Source organism: Cyprinus carpio, chromosome A6 (assembly GCF_018340385.1).
Source record: "Cyprinus carpio isolate SPL01 chromosome A6, ASM1834038v1, whole genome shotgun sequence".
NCBI lineage: Eukaryota > Metazoa > Chordata > Actinopteri > Cypriniformes > Cyprinidae > Cyprinus > Cyprinus carpio.
In genome coordinates, this window is record NC_056577.1 from 17,537,520 (window position 1) to 17,556,281 (window position 18,762).

Consider the following 18,762-nt stretch of genomic DNA (forward strand, 5'->3'; position numbering starts at 1 on the left):
GTAGAGATGAAAATCCGCTCACATAAGCTGGAGGAAGACGAAAGTCACATCAAAGAGCAAAATACCCCTCATCAGGTTTTCCCTAATGCAATCCTTACTAATATGACCTTTTCACAGTTACTATTGCTATGATAATAAAAAAAAACTACTGTCAAAAAGTCCAGTCAATACGTTTTTACGTGGATTAGCATCAAACATTTGGAAGATTGAAGATATTGCCATACTATCCTTTCTGTTTCCCAAGGGGGCGGCATTCAGGTGTGATCGTCTGATGACGAATTTTATTACAATCCGTTACTGCCGTAACGGATTCACGACACAACAACTTTCAACCCTCTTCCTCGCTGTGTATATCGAATTACAGCAGCTGCACAATCCAAAGTGAGAAATTCCTTCACAGACCTGTGGCTCTGTGAAAGAGTTTTTTATCTATAGAATCGCTGTTTCAGTCCTTTATCTTTCGTGATCATCTCTCCTCATCGCCACGAGCAATACCCGTTGAACAGCATTCAACAGCCGCCTCCCACACCAGACACTTGTTACACATTTGGCTGTCCTTATCTGCTTTTCTTGTGGTATTGCCAAATGTGCTATGTTGTTGTTTAAAAATGGCTGAGCCTTTATATGTCAGTCCTGGCAGTTTTTTAAAAGGGCAAGAATTTAGAACATTGAGCAGCACACTATCAAATCACAAAAGTTGCTTCTTTTGCATCAACTCGAATTGCTTACTTGTGGCTTGGTACATGATACAGGGCCAATAACCATATACTGCACAGTGTTAGGTAAGCAAAATGAACAGGTCGATCCGCTTAAAAAAAAGAGAGGAGAGACGTGTGTATCATTTAAGCCCTGTTTTCATGTCGACACAAGGGTTTTTGCACAAAAATTTTGCATGGACAGTTCACCTGCTTCCGGTCCTTGAGAAGAAAGGAAATCACATACTGTGTTTTCTGCTCATATATTTGTATTCAAATTATCTTAATCCTGAAAAAAGAGCCTATTCTGGATTTGGCCTTTGTGTTTACAGAGGAACTCAAACTAGCGAACCATCTATAACATTCATATTTTTTTTCTTTAAATTGTTAATCTTCATCGAATCAAAATTTTGAGGGAATATTAGCGTTTAGGTGGTACCACTGATTCTACTAACATGTTTGAAAAAATACCAGGCATTTTCCACAAAAAACTTTATTTTGTGTGAACACACTTGATCAAACTTAGATAACAGTTAACCACTATAGCATGAAAAGAAGATTAACACTAAAAATTCTGAAGGGTTAGCAGCTGTCGTTTTTTTAGTAAGTGTCGAGGCCCCCTGCTTTGAAGTGCCATTCATCAGCATCTGCAGCCTCATGACATTCAACTCTCTCTCCCAAAATTCGATGTGAAAATAGTATTTTCACATTTCGCTCCACTTTGGAGCCTCAGTTTTTAGACTGAATGCTGGACTAACCAAAAATGTTGATATGTTGTGGATTGACCGGCCAAAACAGAGAGAAAAGATGTGTTTTTCAAACAAAGATGGTAATTGTGTGGGACAATGCCTTAGAGGTGCCCCCCAGCAATCTCCGTGAAAATGGGGCGAATAAGCTTCTAATGTAAATAAGATTTGTGCATCGGTGCCCCTGGACTCACAAAACCAGTCATAAGGGGTCCAAATTTGTGAAATCGAGATTTATACAGCCATCTGAAATCTGACTAACCTAAGATGTCCATTGATGTATGGTTTGTTAGAATAGGACATTAATTTGTCCGAAAGAACACTATTTGAAAATCTTTGAATCTGCTGAGGGTTGCAAAAAAAAATTGCCAAAAAAATTATTATTATCTACCTTTACATTTGTCCACATGAAGTCCCTCATCAATGCATATTACTATTCAACAAAGTAAGTCTTTGATACAATTTACGGTAAGAATTTCCATAATCCTCTTCATGGAACATGATCTTCATTTAATATCCGTTTATGCCTTTTGGCATATAAGAACAAATCAATATCTATAATTTATATAATGTATTTTTAGCTATTGGTACAAATATACCTGTGCTACTTATGACTGGTTTTGTGACCCAGGGTCACATATACATTAAGGAATTTAGCAACAGGTGCACAGATTAACACCAATAACTTGGATGTAACAGTGGGTGTTCTCTAATTTTGTTCAGAACATCGTTTTCAAATATCTCATAAGTTTTTGTTTAATTCTGTTTTACGAGAATATCATTAATTTATGACATATGCTTACAAAAACTGTCCTTTTATTACTGTTAGGATAACTTCATTCAGGACTAAGCAGTGACCTTGAAATTTAGGAAATTTTATATATTGTTCTCTAATTTTGATCTCCACTTTACACTGATGCTCTCTAATCAGAGCTAATCGGTTGGCCAATTTTTTTCAGAAGGCAATGGAGAAAAGATTAGAAGGAATAGAATTAGAGCTAGTTTAAACCACTTTCTTGTTGTCACTATATAAGATTTCAGAGGGACCCCAGTGTCAGGAACAAGCGGATGATTGATTTTTAATGGTGTCTCGAGTCAGATTTTTATATGTTTGTACAGAGATTCTGAGTGAATACCATACTGTTTGCTAAATGAGGGAGAGGTTTTAGGAATAAAGCAAACCATAACAGATTTTATAATGCTTTGTCTGTAAATGATGCTTTTATATGGATGGTTTCAAAAAAATTATTTTGAAATGAATGAAACAGGGCAAAGTGTTGTAATACATAATACATTTATATAATACATAACTCTATGACATGTTTACCAAGACATTTGTTGTGGCCTGAACAGCCCTTAAAACAGCAAATTCATCCATCACTTAACAAGCTGGGCTCCCATTTAAGTTTAATTTACACACACACACAAAAAAAAATTCAGACTGTCCCAATAACAATTTGCAAAAAAAAAAACTGTTTGTTCAAAACAACAAAATCATGACTTCCTGGAAAACTAGCACAAAAATGGAAGGTGTAGCCACTGGCGAAGCAACTGTGGCTCTTATATGAATGTAATAAATTAATTGTGGTTTAAAGTATGCAAACAAAACGCTCTGATGAACTTCAATTTTGCTAGCGATCGGCAGCAGATGCCTTCTTTCTGGTCTGGGAGCAAAAGCATCTGAGAGTTCTGGAAGGTAACAATCAATCATCTTAGTAATTATTCAGGTCACATGATTCTTTGATGTGCTTCATAGATTTAACAAAAAAAAAAAAAAACCCAAGAATTATATAAATATTTATACATAATATATATTTTATAAAATGCTGGTGGAAAGACTAAGATTATAAAAACTGCATCTTGGTCTTTCCAACAAGCATTTAAACAATACTGGCATAAAAATAAGTGGACTGAAAACCGTTATAGAAAAACGAATCAAGCTTCAAGATCTTCTCTAAAGGTACTTTTCGGTCAAATTATTCACATTAAATTGTTTATTTACTCCACAAAATTCTGCGGAATCAATCAACCTGCAGATTATCATTTAAAACATGTTTTTAAAATACAAACTGTCAATTTTCCTATTCAGCCCAAGCCCCAGATCAACATCCTGACGCAAACCCCATTGAGAGGTTCAGTGTTGCTTAACTAAAACCTGCAATTGTCCATTACTACAAGTGTGTATGTGCTCCACTCCGACAACAGAAGTGTTCAACCGAGTGTGTGATCATTGGAACGTGTGAGGCTGCAGACGTGAGTGATGTGTGGGTAGTGATGGAGATCTGGATGTTTGCAATTGCCAACAATACTCACACATTCGAATAGCCTCTGGCACGGGGCAGACCACAGAACGGCTAAGAGATGAGAATGGGAAAGAATTGATCTAAGACGGAGCGATATTCTTGGGTCCAGCACTGCTGCTATTAATATTCAGATATTCTCATTTAGCGCGATATTAAGGGATATTTAATTTCAGCCCTGAAAAGATTAAGAATCATTCCTTATGGGAGCCCACTGATAAGTGGGATTGCAGCTGTGAAAAGGTTAAAAGATTGTATTAATGAAATTGTGTGCAGCAGGAAGAACCATACGCAGTGCAAGAATGAAAAAAAAAATCTTTAGGTTGCAGGTGAAACCCCCCTGGTGTTGTGAAGCCATGCTCCTAGTGATTCTACATCTAGGCAGGCTGGATTATTTGTCACTTGATTAATCTAAAAGATCAATTGAAAAACAGTGGAAGGGGGAGGGACAATTAACGGAGAGAAAGAAACAAAGAGGAGGCATGCAAAGAATCACAAAGGGAGTAAATATATTTGGTTCAAGTCATTAGGAAAGTGAGACGTGAACATTTTGTAGTTGTATTTGCACTCAAGTTTTCTGAAAGTCTGAATAAATGCGATGCAAAACAAGCACCTAACAAAAGTATTGTGTCAGTAGTGTTAATTTTGACAGCAAATTTCGATTTTGTTTTAGTCATAGTCTTTTTACTAATATTCAGCCCCGCCATCATTTATCGTTACACTACTTCTCTCGTTTTCGACCCTCGTAACACTGGACTTTTGGAAAACGCTGCAGACCCCGTTTTAGTTTGAAAACTCCAGGGTTGTGTTTCAGTGAAACGGACCAAAAATGAGACTTTGAAAATGATGGAGTGGCTGCCCACATGTTGTTTCTTCGTATCCTTGTTAACCGTAGTAAACCATAACATCATGCGCATTGCTTGTACCCACAGATGTAACGTATATTCCCCATTAGATCGTTCCAAGCACGTAGACGCGTCCACGATCTAAATAATAGGGAATCTACCTATTCATATATTGGCTGTACCTCCATGATGGTTCACGTGACATGCGTTTTAGGTTGTGTAGTGTAGACGAGGAGTGTTTCATTCTAAAAACGCCGTTTTAAAATCCCCCAAATGCATAGTGTAAACAGGGCCTTAGTCTTGTTTTAGTTGACTAAAATATACAATTTTAGTTGACTAAATCTACAGTAGATTTACTCGACTGAAATCTAATGGGTTTAATTAAATTGTAATGCATTAAGTATTCATCTAAAATTTCCAAACTCAACGTATATTCCTGGAGAAAACCTGTTAATATGAATGATATTGCTGTATTTTAAAAAATTCATATCATAGCAAAAAAAACAAAACACCGCGTACACGGTATTCAGTATGAACAAGATTCTGCATTCTTTCAAGTAGACGTATTAATTTATACAAATTACTTTCAGATTAAGATTCAGATTAATCCAAAAGTGACTAAATCAAAATTAGGGATTGATTTTTTTCTTTGCCTTTTGTTGTTTGATTAACATTAGCAGACAACAGCAAGTAAATTAGGCTGCTTTCCCTTTAAGCCTGAATGTACGGATCCAATATACTGATACAAATTTGATATTTAACCAAATGTTTACATTTACTTAAAGGGGTCCTATTATGCTCTTTTACAAAGTCTTGATTTTGTTTTGGGGGTGTACTAGAACAGGCTCTCATACTAGGTTGTTCGAAAGTCAACACATTATGTTTTCACTTAGGGAATATTTTACACTTATATTACAATACCTCTCTCCCCCAGTCCTGGCATGAAGGGCTCGAATAGTTCCTGTATCAAATGAAGGCCCACCTTCTGGAATACGATATGTGCTGTGATTGGTTAGCTGGGTCAGTGTGTGCTGTGATTGGTTAGCTGGGCCAGTGTGTTCTGTGATTGGTCAGCTGGGCCAGTGTGTGCTGTGATTGGTTAGCTGGGCCAGTGGTGTGTGGAATGATTGACAGCACTCGGCGTCTCTCCCTGGTCGGGAAAGTCCTGCCTCTTACCATAGCTGCCTACTGCAAGCTTCAGTCTAAATATTGTGTCATTCAATCAATTTGAGCACTATTTAAACCCATATGATTTTAACCACTCTAATCTCGTCTGTCTTGGGAACACTAGCACGTCTCCGACATAGTGATAACACTCGTTGTCTTCTCTAGTGCAGCTCAACCAGGTCTTGTCCCATTTTGTCAATCTTTGTGATATTACAAATCCCGGAAAATATGTGTTGTAGTCCAAAACGAGTCATTCATTGTAGTCTTTGAAAAGTGATTTCTGTATAAATAAAATATCTCCTTTTTGAATTGGACTTTGAGCTTTGTAACTTTGCAGATCTTTTTTTATGCTCAAAAAACAGCAACATTACAGACTAACCTAAAGTTGAAAAAGTGAAAAAGCATAATAGCATCACTTTAATACGTAACTGAGTGTGTTTATGCGAAAACTCACCAAAGCAGACATCTTTTTGTGTGTATTCAAGTGTGGTAAGATGCAAAAGAGAACTGAATTCAGAACATGTGTGGTGTCTGAGAGGTGCTTTTTGTGTGCACTCGGGATACAAGACCAATCTGACTTCTTTCACGTTGTCACACTTTTCTAATTTATCATATGTCTGATCAGTGCAATCAGTTGGAGCTTGGCAAAATGAATCACAGAACATTATTGAAAGCTTAAATAAAAGCAGCTTTTTTGTGTTTGAGAGTACAGATGATCATTTGGATCTCATTACATTCTCAAAGGCATTTTTCAATATTGAGCCAATTTAACCACACAACTGCATCTATACGGATTATAAATGTCAGTCAACTGAGTAGAGATTCATATCATCCTCACAATCAACTGTGCAACTTAAACACAAATGTACTATTTTTTTTTTTTTTAAATATGTATTTGTTTCACTAATAATATTTTGCACCATAGTTGTAAAGCACTTTAAAGAACCATTTAAATAACATGGTAGACATGGGCAAACCTGTAGAAACCACAATACTGCTAAAAATTTGACAGCAAGCAGAAATCCATAGTGTACTCGGCAAACTGTCAGAGATGTGCTCTTCCAGTGTAGACAGCTCAGTTGAATATAATGAGGAGCCATTAAGTTTCTGAAGAGCCTAGTGAAAACACATTGTGACTGTAAGTAGTGTACAGTTGCCAAGCAACTTCCCAATTTGATGCATTATTAAAGAATTCAACACATCTTTTGGTTTCACCCCAAGTAAAACATCTGTTTTTGCACATGCCAATAAAAAAATAACAAGAAAAAAAGAAAATAAATCTCATTGTTTTGTGCTCAAATATTAAAAAGTACACTGTCTGGAAGAACGATACCATTATTCCAAGGGAACAAGTTTCTCCTCAGGACTGGAGTCTTTGTGATAAGGCTGAGGGGAAGTCTCTGTGGGAACAATAGACTAGAGTTCACAGTAAAATGAGAGGCAGCTGTCAATCAACCATTCCCTTTTTAGCTCTCTAGCCTCAGTAAAACACAGCTTTGCCAAGGAGACCCGCAGGTTGAGCAGGGAATCCACTACAGAACAAGAGGCATTCCGCTCTTCGGATAAAGGGGAGGAGCGGAGAGGGAAGCGAGTTGGAAAATCTATTCAGCTGTTCCCACACTGGGCTCTATGGGTTTCCTGCTTTCAGATTTGGTCTCTGAGTGGCTACAACCCATTTCTTTCAAAAGGGATTTCTATTCAGAAAGAGGTGGGGGGCTGTGGCAGCCAAATTTGGCAGACAGCAAAATACAAAAATTAGAAAGTGACCTTTTATTCTACGTGTTCCATCCATGACAAAAATTAATAATAATAAAAAGATTTTTTTTTAAAATGCAAAACTGAATATTCATTCTATGCGACCTAGTCTTCCAAGGCGTCAGAAGAGACTGAAGGCCTTTTAATGTATGCCTGCGACCACTGTTCTTTAAACAGAGGACACTGAAAAGGGTTAGTTCACCCAAAAATCCAATTACTCAGCCTTAATATTGTTCCAAACCCATAAGACCTTCATTCATCTTCGAAACACAAATGAAGATATTTTTTAATTAAACCTGAGAGATTTCTGTCCCTCCACTGAAAGTCTGAACAACCAAAACTTTGATGCTTCAAAAAGTAAAAAAAAAAAAAAAAAAAAAGACACTGGTTCTTGTAGAAGCTGTTCAAGAAAAACCCAATGCAAATTAGCTATCCACATTTAGTTTTTCACATGAGGTTTAGCAGTGGGTAAATATAAAATTGATACCACATTAAAAGACAGCAGTGCAATAAAGCGATAGTTCAAACAACAGGAACTAAATGGAACAAAGTTGTTCTCAAGAATCTTGTTTCATTTCTACTCATTGCCAAAAACAAAGGATGCACCAATAGAATACTGACAAGTCAATAATTACGTTGTGGTAGATTAAATGGCTATTATACAAATTCTATACTACTGTGTCTAAATAAATTCCAAATAAAATGGCCATTAATTAGCGTTATTTTAACATTATGTTTAGTTTTTGAATAAAACCTACCCCGTTCAGATGTCCATACAAAAATATGGACGTCTACTCTCAAACATTTCATATAGCGCTTTTACAGCAGGTTTAGTTCACAAACATTGGACACTCATGACCTAAATATGATTTTCATCTACAATAATAAACGCTAAAACACAGCATTAGTAACTTACTTTTCACGCCATCAGTCGCGTGTGCACTCAAGCTCCGAGGATCTCCCATTCGTGTCATTTTGAGACTTTTGAATCTAGTGAATTGTTAACTGGAGACTCAGACTCAGATTATTTGAATCAGTGAGTTGTTGTCTGCTCAATCCAATTCATGAATGAATCATTCAGTGCGATTTGCGAACTGATTTAACAGGCTCATTGAAAATAAACAGCTTGTTCACGAACCAGACACCACTATCTTGTCTCACAGTGCGTGACAATTTCTCCATATCAAAATATTTCTATTAAATTTAGTGGAGTAAAAAGTACAATATTGTGCTTTGGAATGTAGTAAAATAAACTTTACCAAAATAAAAATACTGCTTTAAAAAAAAAAAAAAAAAAAAAAAGTAAAAATTGTACTTAAGTAACGAAATAAAAAAATATTTAGTTACTGTCCACCACATTTGTCATATTAGCCATAACATCAAAATCATAACAGTATCTGCCAAAACATACAACCCTTAAAGACAGAAAAACTACACTTGTATAAGACAGAAATGTGCCAAGGAAACTAGGAAAGTAGGTCATAACAAAAGGCAGAATCAATAAACTAAAACTTGTTCAGTCTATGTCTCTATAAACTCCAAAATGTTATTCCATCATAAACACATTTTTCAGTGTAACAAGTTCTAGAGCCAGAGATGCATTAAAAAGGAGGAGAAAAGTTTTACTTGCAAATTTGCCATACTGCCCAGTTTCTACACAATATCTTCAGAGTATACATTGAGTATACATTCTTAAGGCACAAACACTCCAAGAAAAATAATTATAAAGATGATAATTGCAATAACTATACTAGTGTAGTGTACGCACACTAACAGAAAATAACTCAGTTGGATGGATTCTGATTGGCTGTCAAAGTTTTTCTTTTTTTTTCCTTCCTGTAGAGTCTGCTATTCTCTTAAATTTAGGAAGTAAGCATTATCATTTTTAAACAGTTTTTTAATAATCCTCTTCATTTGCAATTACACGGCTAAATAGCAACATTATTTTTTAGATGTTCCTATAGATGTTCCTATATAATTAAAATAAGATACATTTAGGTCATGTCAAATCCACTCTTTTAAAGCAGCACTTCACCTTTTTTTGTGTTTGGGTGAAGTGGGTCAATTTTACCAGTACAGTGACTGTAAAGACAAACTGCATCCCAACAGAGGAATACATTTAGAAACTAATGTGACAAAGAGATATACACCCTCTCACTGGCAGGATCTCAACCAATTCAGCAGTTCCCATGACAATGGAACACCAGCGGGTTGCAGGATAATCTCTAGGAAATGGAATTGACCCCTGTATGTATTATATTTCTTGGTAGATGCCTGTAAGCAATATGTGAAAAGCTGTATATAACAGATTTCCTGTGCTAGAACACACACAAACCTTACATCTAGATTGTTGTGTAGAGATTCTTCCACGGTGGGTAACTGGAAATTGTGTAAAAAGAAATAGAACTTTCAAGTACCTAAAGACGCTTTTACAATGCGAAAAAACAATCAAAAAAGAATAGCCAACAAATGATATGTTTACAACAAAAGCAAAATTAACACATGATGGACTATGGGAAAACAAAGCAGACAATAGCATAATAAAAGCCTACATAAATTAACTTTTAATTAAGAAGCAATTGCAACTAATGCATCATTTCCCATAAAATCACAGAATCACACCTCTTGAATCCAAAGACAAAGGGATTGCAAGAGTCTGTACACATGACAGAAAAGCAAGCCAGACAAAAAAAATAAATAAAAATGCACTGTCATCACTTAGACCTGTTCTGCATCTAGTCAGACAACACAGGGGCCATTTTCAATTCTCTGAGCATGACATGAATACTAGGAAAACAGCTGAGAGGTGCTGCCGTGATGACAAACAGAATAAATCACTCCATTTAAAAGTCGTCAGAGCAAGGTCTCCAATTTAGAGAGCTCTGCTATCAGCCACTCACCCCTGGGCACATGGACAGCAAGTTTGTCCACCTGAGTCCTAAAAGAGATTCCAGTAGCTGACATGGGAATGAATCACCTGCTAACAAGGACATCCAATCTTTGTGTCTGTTAAAAGTTAACTGCCATCAATGCAGAAAGAGACCTTTTGATAAAATGCCAGTTGTGATAAGAGAAAATGACTTTCTATCAGCAATACAACACTGTATAATTAAAGTGGCTTGATAAAAGGAACAAAGAAAATATTCTTAAAAGGTCAAGTGAGCGTATTCTGCACCACCACCATCACCAAACATAACTGCAAAAGTAAGGAAAAAGAACCATTCTGAAATTACCCATCATAACTCTGCATTTATTACAGGGATAGTTCACCCAAAAATGATTTACTCACCCTCAAGCCGTCCTACATCATCCGCTGGAACGCCACTCTCTTGTGAACATTTATAAAGTTTTAAATATGGATATTTTTCTTACACAAATGCATCAATTCACTTCAGAAGGCCTTTATTAATCCCCGGAAGCAAAGTGGAGCAATTTTTATGATGCATGGATGCACTTTATTGGACTTCAAAATCTCGACAGCCATTCACTGCCATTATAAAGCTTGGAGGAGCCAGGACATTTTTTTTAATACAACTCCGATTGTATTTGTCTGCAAGAAGGAAGTCATATACACCTCGGATTGCTTGAGGACGAGTAAATCATGGGGTAATTTTCATTTTTGGGTAACCTAGCCTATGCCTTTAAAACAAATCAGCTCATAATAATGTTTGCATAATACTGTTCAGGTATGTTGTTTTGTGTTTTGAAAGCAACCAGAAAAGATACCACATTATCATGCACTGCAAATTCAACAATAGTGGAATATTTTTGAATATTTTAAATTGCACACTTGACCTTTAGTGGTATTTAAGAAAAGCTTTAACTGTAAATTAAGCATTAAAACGTTGATTAACAATCTTTTTTCATTTTAAAAGTTAGGCTATCTTCCCATTAACACTACCTTTCAAAAATATGCAGTCAGTAAGATTTTTTTAATACTTTTAATGGAAGTCTGTTATACTCACGAAGGCTTTATCTGATCAAATAGAGATAAAAAAAACAGCAATACTGTAAAATAACTTTTCTGTTTTAACATTTTCAAATTTAATTTAGTCGTCTTCAAAGTCTTCAGTGTCACATGATCATTCAAAAATCATTCTAATATGCTGATTTAGTGCTCAATAAGCATTTCTTACTATTATCAATGTTGAAAACAGTTGTGCCGCTTAATATTTCAAAACCATCAACAGGTTTTTTTTTTGTTTTTTTCTTATAGAAAGTTAAAAAGAACAGCATTTATTATATAGTATCTTTTGATCAATTGACTTTGATCAATTTGATGCAGTCTTGCTGAATAAAATTATTATTTCATTCAATATCATCTACAACGTTCCTGCTGCTCCACACCTCCGAATGCATTTTTAACAATCTGGTGAACTATTTGCTCAGCATATCCAAGTGATTATGCTCCATATCATTGGCATCAAATTGATTTCAGATATTCAGTATTTCGGCTCTTTCATCTCTTTGCCAATAGGACAACATTAGGAGAATTTTACGACGGGCAATGTGGGCTCTTTAAAGCGGAGCTATTCTCGTCACACTGCACGCAGGCTTCTGCTTATTTCTCTTTGTGAGCTGCACAGCTGGTAGTGGAATGAAAATAAACTGATGTTGTATAATCTATGGCATAAGAAAAAAAACCCAATAAGAGGCCTGTTGGCAGTGGCTGAACACCAGATTTATAGCTTGACAGTGATGCTTGTAACTTAGTGGAGTGGGAGGCAAAGCTAAGGGTTTTCCATCTTCTAATGAACCATGTCATGTGAGACAACCTAATAAGCATAGTGCAGAGTCTATAAATTCAAAGCCTGCACAGGGCAAATCAGATTTCACTCCTCTGTCAGCCCTGGCATCCTAAGCCTCAACAAACGTCCATCACAGGGTTAGAACGGCAGCGTTGCTTTCAATTTAATTAACTCTCCACTTCATGAACTTATGATTAATATTTTCTCATCCATAATGCAAAAACTGGCCTCAATGCTAAATATGACAGCATCATTTGCACTGGTAACGGAGAGTGACATGTTTATTCATTTATTTTAAAGGTGCCACTATATGTAAATGCTGCCTGCCCTGCTATCTGCTTTGAATGGATTTCATTAGGCCTATATATTTGTGTATTGTTTATTTTGAGTTCAAATACCTATCATGAACAATAACATTCAATTAATCAACAGCAGAAGCCATTTAGGCTTATGAATTGCAATTGGAGGTTGCAGCAGCTGCGTTTTTTTCCCCACTTTAAAGGGATAGTTCACCCAAAAATGAAAATTTGATGTTTATCTGCTTACCCCCCAGGCCCCAGGGCATCCAGTATGTAGGTGACTTTGTTTCTTCAGTAGAACACAAATCATGATTTTTAAATCCAACCGTTGCAGTCTATCAGTCTTATAATGCATGGCAATGCTAATAAAATCTATGAGAGCAAAAAAAAAAAAAAACATGCACACTAGACAAATCAAAATTAAACCCTGCAACTCGTGATGATACATTGATATGTAAAGACACAAAACGATCGGTCTGTGCAAGAAACTGAACAGTATTTATATCGTTTTTTTACCTCTGAGTAACACAATGTCCGAACTGTTAGAACTCTTGTGAAGGCACATTCACAGCAGCAGGCGCCTGAGGCATCTTCTTCTTGCTTTATGACGGATCGCAGACTTATAAGTGACACTCCTAATTGAGGCTGTAGATAGAGTGTCAATGGTCCACTTGAGAGATAGGTGGCGGTAATGCAATTATAAGTCCATTTTTTGTTTTACTCTCATAGATTTTGTTACCACTGCCATGCATTATAAGACTGATAGACTGCAACGGTTGGATTTAAAAATCATGATTTGTGTTCTACTAAAGAAACAAAGTCACCTACATCTTGGATGCCCTGGGGGTAAGCAGCTAAACATCAAATTTTCATTTTTGGGTGAACTATCCCTTTAAGAAAAGTCCAAATTAAGTTTCCCGCTCTAAATCTTCAATCATTTCCACAGACCTGTAACCCGACCTCTACCCATCTTTTTAATGTCAAACTAAATGAATGGACTCATTTTAGCTGTTCTGCAGCACGAATGTGTGGATGCACCTGGGCTGCAGAAAACTGTCATAGGTCACTGGAGGATGTGTGTGAAAACACACCAGCTTCATTCAGTTCACTGGGAACATCAGCTGCAGGTGTGAGGCTTATACAGTAGATAAATTATTTTTGCACTGTTTAGGACACAAACAGAACGTTTTGGACATTAAAACAATCCATGCAAGAAACAGTGGTACAGTGAAATAGAAATAGTGCTATGACTCTGCTTTCACTTGCCTTCCACTGTATTTTCTAATAGTCAACATTCACACCAAAAGAATGGCAAATGGGTCATCTTAGGTGCTAACCAAACACAAATTTGCTTTGCAAAGTTAATGCATAAGGCTGATGGAACTCCGACTGCATGGTCATGATGCAAATCATGTAGACTCCATATTGAGCGGTTCAAAAACCAACTTTGGAATCTGGACCAACTAGAGGCAATCTTTAGGATGCTATAACATTCATAAACTCGAGACAAGAAAGACAAAACGGAGCACCAATCAGCATTTAAAGATTTTACTTCAGCTAAAGTCTGTTATTTGTCTAATAATCTCTTACCTGCCTAACACACTAAGTATTATGGTGAGCATAAATGTGTAAGCTGATTATAAACAAAAGCAGATTGGTGAGTAAAATTGGATTAGTGTAAGAGTTTGATCAAATGTACTAAATACCCTGCTGAGTGCTGAGTTACTGTATCTCTTCATTCAATACTGTATCTCTGAATGAAGTTTTTTTTGTTATAGCCTAAATAAAGGGACAGTTCACCCAAAAATAAAAATTATGCCATTTATTATCCTCACATCATTATAGATTTTGTCTTTTCTGATCAATAACAATGAAAACACCCCTTAAGATGTCAAGCCTCAACAGAATTAATTAAAAAGTAAAAAAGTTCCCCTCAAGACTCATGCACTAGGCTATATTCCAAGTATCCTGGAGACCAAACGAAATTTAAATCATGGTTTACTGAAAATCTAGCCATCCACCATTGCTCCAGTAATGATGTCCAGTTGGTGAACAAACAAATCACTGAAACAAATGTTCCTAATCAACCAGACAGCAGGGTAGCCCATTCACAAGATGAATTTTAAAATAAACTAAATATATTGTTTTTACATCATCAACATCTTTAAAACAATAGCTTTATACTTTCAAACACTATTTTTAATTTAATAAATGTTAGTAATATTGTGACTCACCTTGCTGCTTTTTTGGTATGGTTCAAAAAGACTTTTATTAAAAAAAAAAAAATCCATATGAGAAAAATACTTTCAGAATCAAGGACGTTGGGTACTTGTGCACTCTATTATGGTTTGACTCTTTTATCGAGGTGAAGATTATAAATGAGATGACATGAAGAATAGCGCATGGACTACTTTTTTATATTTCATTGGTGATTCTGCATCCATTTGAGGTTTGACATCTTCATTTACTATTCAGTGTCAATGCACCGCAACAGCATTCTTCAACATCTCTCCTTTGTTGTGTTTCGCAGAAGAGAAATATAACGAGTCAAACAAGACTATAGAATCAAATTTTCATTTGTGGGTGAACTATTAATTCAAATAAGTTGAATGCAAATTCGGTTGTCTTACAGCACTCTCATTCCTAATGTCTTGTGTTTTGTTGTAAAGAAGACAACAGAAGCAGACTGTCTCAAACCCCATGAGCTGCGCACCTAAACAGCATTTCTGTCCATAGGCGCGTTCCAATCGATTCTATTAAGAATCGAACGTGCATGAGGTCCAAAAAGGCTTTGTATGGTAGGTAGGCAGCTCACTGATGTTTGAGACAGAACCGCAGTCTTACCCAGCTTTGCCCGAGACTCTTCCAGCTTCTGAATCTGGTTCTCAATAAACAGCATCGCCACTCCAAACGCCATAATAGCCAGCAGCTGGAACTTGGGTGGCATCATGATCCTCAGGAGCCCCATCAAAGTATCGGATGATTATCTACATATCATGCCGTAAAATGTGAATGAGAAGCTCGGATCAATCCGTTACTGGAGCAGTAATATCGACTCCGGACAGATGATCTCGATTATGCGCAGAGAACACAGTAAAGTTACGGATGTAGTAACTGAATACATCAGTGCAAGCAAAGGCATGTCAGACGCTCATCTGTCTGCAGAAGGTGGTATTCTGTTCAAACCGGGGACGCTTGACTCTTGGTCAGTTGTTGCACATCAGTGCAGCTCCGACCGTCCACTGCTCTCCTGCGTCACTCAACGCTGGGATTTTATTCCTCCGCGGACTCAAATGAAGCGAGTGGAACAGGACGGCGCTTTAAGCGCCATCTATCGGGTTGGAGATTGAGACGAGCCAAGTCTTTCATATTGCTCGGCTCAGTGAAAGACTTGGCTCTTGATTATTAATGAGTTTATGCTACTGGATCTCCTTGGGATTACCACAAGTACAGTACACCTTGCCATATTAATATACATGAGCTAAATACTGGGCCAAAGTCTCTGACTGTGTCTTAATGTAAAAAAAATTAATAAAAAAAATAATGCTGATACCTTTTTTTCCCACCGTACACAGGCAAAACCTTTAAAGGATCTAAAGGCAAATCAAATTATAATTTACAGTGAAAACCTGTAAATTGACATTCCCAGTATTCCCTGTGGAACACTTTACAACTGAAAGTATTTTGTTTGAATAATTATGTTTCTTCATAGTTATCAGTTATAGGCACATTTGGGTTTTATCTGAATCAGTAAGGTGTTTATTTGCAAAGTAGGCCTATGTTGGCGCACACAAGGAATAACCTATGTTTTAGAGACAGAAGAAGCTTTCAGTTTCTGTACATCTTATGTTATTTAATCAATCTTTATTGCATTATTTTAGTGTCGTGTGTGTTACCATGATGGTGTTTTGGGTTTGCGTGAATCACTGCACCTTCTGAATGCTAGTGTAATTTTGCCTGTGGAAAAGCTTGTAAATTGACTTTTTTCGTGATTCGTAATTCGTCTTCCTTTTTTACCACCTGAATTAGTATGGTGGTTGTCAGTATATGTTAAAGAAATAAAGGAATACAGAAATAGATTTTAGTAGCAGTGTGCATTGTTGGATGAACTGGTTTACGGTTTTATATTGTAGGCCTATAATTTTCAGGTTGTTTTTATAGTTTTTTTTTTTTTTTATTTTTTTACAGTGTAGTGTTATTTCAAGCTTTTGGGGCATAGGTTCCCGTGAAACTCATTGAAGATTTATGTATTTAGATAAATATTTTCACAAATTATAAAACAGATTATGCAATAAAAAAGTATCAAATGCATTGTTTTTTTCTGTTTATTAGTGGTTCTTGCCTTGGGATTTATGCTTGACATTTCAAATTACATGGCTTGTGTCTTATACCTTTCTAAGAGATCCTTTTTAAATGATTTTTAAGAAAGTGATTTCTGCTTGGACAAGTAAAAATATATTTACATTAAATGCAATTCGGCGGTGGGCTCTCTTGAACATATAAACAATTATCAATCATTAAATCAATCAATAAAAGCACTCTAACAGCCATTTTGTAGTTGATTCAAAAGTCTGTGTATTGTTAACATAATGCTGCCAGGCTGATTGATTGATTGATTGATTGATTGATTGATTGATTGATTGATTGATTGATTGATTGATTGATTGATTGATTGATTGATGGATTGGTTGATTGATACACTCTCCAGATTTTATAAATACACTCTCAAAACTGCATGCCCTGTAAGTAGCCTGCATACAGAACATCTGAAACAAAAATAAGTCTGTATGATTATTTTCTGCAGTTAAATTCAAAAGGAAAATCAAAGTGAGAGTTTGAGAGAAAATAAAACACGATTCATAAAATATGAAGAATGAAATACTCTTGCTAAATAAAACCCTGTAACATACCCAACTAAACACTGTAATTGTAAAACTGAATAATATGATGAGAAGGCCCATTCTGGAGACCTCAGCCAAATATTTTAAGCATTAGACTCATATTTCCAATTGTGATTGCAGAGGGTCCACCATGGGAATTATGTATAGATGTATAAAAGACCAACTGTATTTTGTATCTGTGCCAAGTGTTGCCAACACACAGCACATATAGAGGCGTGGAGGAATCCAACTGTGCATGAAATTGCCACCAATCAAATCATCTGGATTTGGCTTCTGCTTTAAATATCTTCCTCTTACCATCTGTCACCACAGCAGGTGTATCATCATGTACTGTATGTATGACTCTCATCTTCCTGTGGCCATAGAAATAGTATATACTGCACAAACTGCAGTATATGATGCATACTGGAGGTACATATTGAAGCAGCCAATAGATGGCCAAAAGAAAAAAATATACCTACTGGTTCCATATAAAGGTGGGTATATAAGCTATGATTCTCAAAAGTAACTTGAATCTATCAAGTTCATTGGACCACGCTTTCATAAACTGAAGGCTCATTCAATGCATCATTCAATCGAATTGCTTATTTACTGTGTGAAACTATGAAAAGCGTGCAGCTCCTTGAACCTCTCTTAATCCACCACAACCCGCTGTTTCCAAAAAATCAATAGCGCTTCCTTCAGTGATCTTATATTCATTTTTCATTTCTAAATGCAATGAAAGGCAAATATTTTTCTCATTTATAGGTTTTTATTTTAATTTTTTTTATGGCTTTATTTTAGCCATGTCTGGTTAATATATATATATTTTTTTTCATTAAAATCTGCTTAGTGGTCCTAAGAAGGTTCATAGTTTTTCCAATCTTTTAATAACCTTTTTAGCTTTCTTTTTTTTCTGCTTACAGTTTAACTGAAAAGCTGAGACTCTTGGCCTTCATGACAACAGAGTATACAAAATGCTTTTAAACTGCATTTGTTGCACTTCAATCAGTGATTTATTTGTGTAAGCAATTATTAAACACACATTTATATAAAAATCAGATGTACATCATTTAAAAAAATGGCCAATTTACTGTCTTTTAGCATTTATTGTATTCTTATAATTTGGCTCATTTATTCTGTGGTCATGTTAAATGCCTCTTTTTTTAAGATTAAAATTAAAAAATGTTAATAATGCCGACACTTTGTTTGTGGTTTTTATTTAGGTCTGTTTTTTTTGTTTGTTGATAAAAAAATGTTGTTAAAGAAGTATTGTTGGTGGTAATAATAAGTTTTTTTTTTTGATTTTTTCTTACCAATGTATGTA